The following is a 6,061-nucleotide window of genomic DNA, read 5'->3' on the forward strand; positions in this document are numbered from 1 at the left end:
AGTAGCGGAGAATATCCTCGTAAAGCAAATAGATGAAGCAGCGACTCAAGGAGAAGTCATTATTATGGGAGACTTCAACTACCCTGAAATACATTGGGGGACAGAAACATGTAGTTCAAGCAAAGGAAATAGGTTTTTGACTACTATGAGAGACAATTACCTTTCACAACTGGTTCAGCACCCAACAAGAAGGGGGGCACTGCTAGACCTAATATTAACCAATAGGCCAGACCGCATATCAAATATACGAGTTGGGGGTCACTTGGGTAATAGTGATCACAAAATAATACGTTTTCATGTAACCTTTAATAAGATGTGTAGTAGAGGGGTTACAAGGACACTAAACTTCAGGAAGGCAAATTTCCAATGGTTAAGAGATGATCTTAGTGCAATAAACTGGGACGATATCCTGAGACATAAAGCTACGCAAAGCAAAGGGGAGACATTTATTAATATCCTGAATAGGACCTGTGCACAATATATACCCCTTGGGAATAAACATGCTAGAAATAGGAGGAAACCACTATGGCTAAATAGAGCTGTAAGGGGCGCAATAAGTGACAAAAAGAAAGCATTTAAAGAACTAAAGCAAGTAGGTAGTGATGAGGCATTAAATAAATATAGAAAATTAAATAAATTATGTAAAAAACAAACCAAGGCAGCAAAGATTGAGGCAGAGAGAATCATTGCCAGAGAAAGTAAAAATAACCCCAAATTATTCTTTAACTACATAAATAGTAAAAAACTAAAAAATGATAGTGTTGGCCCCCTTAAAAATAGTCTGGGTGAAATGGTGGATGAGGATGAGGAAAAAGCCAATATGCTAAATGATTTTTTTTCAACCGTATTTACACAAGAAAATCACATGACAGAAAACATGATTAGTGATAACAAAAATTCTCCAGTAAATGTCACTTGCTTAACCCAGCAGGAAGTACGGCGGCGTCTAAAAATCATTAAAGTTGACAAATCCCCGGGCCCGGATGGGATACACCCGCGAGTACTGCAGGAATTAAGTAACATCATAGATAGACCATTATTTTTAATCTTTAAAGATTCCATAATAACAGGGTCTGTACCATAGGACTGGCGTATAGCAAATGTGGTGCCAATATTCAAAAAGGGGACAAAAACTGAACTTGGAAATTATAGGCCGGTAAGCTTAACCTCTACTGTGGGTAAAATCCTGGAGGGTTTCCTAAGAGATGCTATGATAGAGTATCTGAAGAAGAATAACCTCATGACTCAATATCAACATGGGTTTACGAGGGACCGTTCCTGTCAAACTAATCTGATCAGTTTTTATGAGGAGGCAAGTTCTGGACTGGACCAAGGAAATGCACTGGATGTTGTGTATATGGACTTTTCAAAAGCTTTTGATACGGTTCCACACAAAAGGTTGATACATAAAATAAGAACAATGGGGATAGGGGAAAATATATGTATGTGGGTTAAGAATTGGCTCAGTGATAGGAAACAAAGGGTGGTTATTAATGGAAAACACTCAGACTGGGTCTCAGTTAACAGTGGGGTACCACAGGGGTCAGTATTGGGCCCCCTTCTTTTTAACATATTTATTAATAACCTTGTAGGGGGCATACAGAGTAATATTTCAATATTTGCCGATGACACTAAACTCTGCAGGGTAATCAATACAGAGGAGGACAATTTTATATTACAGGAGGATCTATGTAAACTAGAAGCTTGGGCTGATAAATGGCAAATGAGCTTTAATGGGGATAAATGTAAGGTAATGCACTTGGGCAGAGGAAATAAAATGTAGAATTATATGCTTAATTGTAAAACACTGGGCAAAACTGTCACTGAAAAAGACCTGGGTGTATTGGTGGACGACAAGCTCACGTTTAGTGGCCAGTGTCAGGCAGCTGCTGCAAAGGCAAATAAAATAATGGGATGCATTAAAAGAGGCATAGATGCTCATGAGGAGAACATGATTTTACCTCTATACAAGTCATTAGTGCGACCACACTTAGAATACTGTGTACAGTTCTGGTCTCCGGTGTATAAGAAAGACATAGCTGAACTAGAGCGGGTGCAGAGAAGAGCGACCAAGGTTATTAGAGGACTGGGGGGTCTGCAATACCAAGACAGGTTATTAGAGGACTGGGGGGTCTACAATACCAAGACAGGTTATTACACTTGGGGTTATTTACTGTGGAAAAAAGAAGGCTTAGGGGTGATCTTATTACTATGTACAAGTATATGAGGGGACAGCACAAAGACCTTTCTACTGATCTTTTTACTCTGAGGCCTGAGACGGGGACAAGGGGGCATCTTCTACGTCTGGAGGAAAGAAGGTTTAATCATAATCACAGACGGGAATTCTTTACTGTAAGAGCAGTGAGACTATGGAACTCTCTGCCGCATGATGTTATAATGAGTGATTCACTATTAAAATTTAAGAAGGGCATAGATGCCTTTCTTGAAAAGTATAATATTACAGGTTATAAATACTAGATTCCTTGATAGGGCGTTGATCCAGGGAACTAGTCTGATTGTCGTATGGAGTCGGGAAAGAATTTTTTTCCCCAATGTGGAGCTTAGTGTTTGCCACATGGGGTTTTTGTGCCTTCCTCTGGATCAACAAGTTAGGCTATGGGTTGAACTAGATGGACTTAGTCTTCCTTCAACCTTAAAAACTTTGTTACTATGTTACTATGTTATATATTAAAGATGGGTGCACGTCTGTATTCAGCTGCATAGTGTAGAAGTTGGGAAAAAGTGGGAAATGTCCTTTAGATAACTGTGTGTTATTTTATGCAGAGGCGAGTCCTGGCTTGAAGAAGCGATGGGGGTCTGCACTGGATGAAGCAGAAAAGCGAAGATGAAGGACTTCAGCTAGAGACGTCACTGGTGAGTCAGTGTGTTACCTATACACTGACACTATATACTATATACAGAACTCCTGTGTATAATGTCACTGGTGATCACTGTATTACCTGCACTCTGGCACTATATACAGAGCTACTGTGTATAATGTCACTGATGATCCCTGTATTACCTATACACTGACACTATATACAGAGCTCCTGTGAGTAATGTCACTGATGATCACTGTATTACCTGTACACTACAGACTATATACAGAGTTCCTGTGTATTATATCACCAGGGATCCCTGTATTACCTGAACACTGTATACAGCACTCCTGTGTATAATGTCACTGGTGATCACTTTATTACCTGCACACTGATACTATACACTGTATACTATCCACAGAGCTCCTGTGTATAATGGCACTTATGTTAATATTAGTATTGTGTTTTTTTATTAATGATCAGTATTGTAGCATTCGGTCACTATGTGGTGGCAATATGTGGTCTGGTCACGTTGTGGTGGTATTTGTCCCTTGTATGTGGTATTATTCAGTCACTATGTGGAGGTAATATGTGGTCTAGTCATGGTGTGGCCGTATTTGTTCCGTGTATGTGGTATTATTCAGGCTCTATGAGGTTGTAAAATATGTACTCCAGTCATGGTGTGGTGGTATTTGTTCCTTGTATGTAGTATTATTCGGTCACTATGTGGTGGTAATATGTTGTCTGGTCATGGTGTGGCTGTATTTGTGCCTTGTATGTGGTATTATTCGGTCAATATGTGGTGGTAATATGTGGCCCGGCCATGGTGTGTGACATTATTTGTCCCTTTATGTGATATTATTGGTAATTTTAAAAAATGTACGTGACACATTCCCTTAAAGAAAAATAAATAAAAAATATACCTACAAAGAGTATTGGATATTTTAAGAAATGTTTAATAGGTTAGAGTAGAGTAGGACCCGGCCAGAAGAGTCTACCTTGTCATGGTGGCGGCTTAAAAAAATCTTTTGGCCAAAACAAAAGCTGATGGCTATGTGTGTGATCAGGTGTTCGATGGGAACTGGTAATGTGTGATTGGTGAGAATGTGGTGCAGAAGTGAAGTTTTTCCAAGAGTGGGCGGTGGGACTGTGGAAGGTTCGAGGGGTGGAGGTGGAGCTGGGGTGGAGCCTGGGCAGAGTCTCAAGGAGGCCCGAAAATGTTGCCAGTATGGGGTCCTGAAATTCCTGGTGGCAGTCCTGACAGCCATAGTTCACAGCGGTGTGAGTCCTGTTTACATATTAAGAAGCTCCAACGAGAACGGCAATTTTCTATGCACATAAAAGATAATTTCACCCACTGAACGAGTATTTTGCTTGTTCATCGGGTGATCAGCAGCCTGTTTAGTTGCTCGTTCACAATTATCTTACAGTGTAAATGCACCTTTAGGCTGCGTGCCCACTATACGTTTTTCAAGCGTTTTTGCTGTGGAAGTTTCACAGCGAAAACGCTTAAAAAACATTTGGTAATATGTGCCCCATGGTCCCCAATGATTATCCGTTTGTGCTGTGCACATGCTGTGGATATTTCCGCCGCGGATTATCATTGCGGAAAAATCCGCAGCATGTCCATTATTTTTGTGGAAACGCGGCGTAATTGCCGCCATTGACTTTCATTGAATCGCTTAATATCCGCATGACTACACGTGCACATGCGGATATTAAGGGATTCAATGTGTGGATGGTTCCGGGGTCTGGAGAAGAGGAGACTCTCATCCAGACCCGGATACCATAGCACCTGTTACAAAAAAGAATTTAAAATAAAAAATATACATTATACTCACCTTCTGATGGCCCGAGTCCTGGCTCCCTGGCGGCTCGCGATGGTGTAAAAGGACCGCTGACGTCGGTGGTCGCGTGCCCTGTCACATGACTAAATGACGTCATGGAAGGTCCTTTTACACCACCGCGAGCTGCCCAAGACACCGGACCGGGGGCCATCGGAAGGTGAGTATAATGTTTTTGTTGTTTTTTTTACCATTTTTATTCTTTTTTTAACTATTAACTTGGTCACACTATATAAATCCATGCCGGTTGGATGGATTTATATAGTATGACCAAGTTGTCAAGCACTTTTCCAAGTGATGCTAAAATCACTTGGAAAAGCGCTTGATAACCTGCATGCAAAAACGCTTGACAAACGCTTGACAAACGCTTCTACCTGGCAGGAAAAACAAATGTAAAATATGCATGCGTTTTTCCTGCCAGGAAGATGCATTTCTGCATCGTGGGCACTTAGCCTTAGACTTTAGGTCAACAGAGAGCTGTAAAGTAAATCTCTTACCACTGTGATAGTGGTGCACAAAGGGAGAACTTTCACTTTTACATTCTGGACAGGAAGCAGATTACATAGAGTGAGTTTAAAAAAATATTTACAAACATGAATTATCCATTTTCTTATGAACAATTCCATGTGGTAATAGTCACTTACTGCGCATTAATATGGGAGTTTTTTTTTTTTTATTGTAGCCAGGTGAGTATAATTTATTATTATGTTCTGGGGTCAGGAAAAACCTTGAAGCATAATAAAGCACTTTTGATTTGCTGTGGATACATTCTATGCAAAATTTAATTTTTGGCACCGTACCATAAGAAGCACCCCAAATTTTGGGGCGGAAAATATCTACTACCATGTTTCCTCAAAAATAAGACAGGGTGTTATATTATTTTTTTTACTGAAAAAGATGGGTTAAGGCTTATTTTCAGGGGATGTGTTATTTTTTTTCCATGAACAACAATCCACATTTAAACAAAAAAAATCAACATTTATACAAAATATAATCATTTCAACACAAATACACACACCGCACATACACATGTGTATATACACACCCAGAGAAATTGCCCAGCTTGCACGCCCTTTCCACTAATGCTGGGTCTGTATACCAGCCTGTCTCCTCTTCATTTCCTCTAGACTCCCGCAGTTAAAGGACCTTTGGTGACATCATGGTCACATGACCAAGATATCACCAAAGGTCCGTAAGCAGTCATAACCTTGGAATAGAAACACTTGGGACCCTAAGAGAGTGGGGGCCATGAGGCAATTGCCCAAATAACCCCTCCAAACGCCAGCCATGAATGTAACCAGGGCTTACATTTCTAGCATACTCCAAAAATTCTGTAAAATCATTCTAAGGCTTATTTTTGGGGTAGGTCTAATTTTTGGGGGAACACGGTAGTTAGCA

Source organism: Phyllobates terribilis, unplaced genomic scaffold, assembly GCF_046119375.1.
Source record: "Phyllobates terribilis strain yellow unplaced genomic scaffold, ASM4611937v1 Scaffold_12__6_contigs__length_324123572, whole genome shotgun sequence".
NCBI lineage: Eukaryota > Metazoa > Chordata > Amphibia > Anura > Dendrobatidae > Phyllobates > Phyllobates terribilis.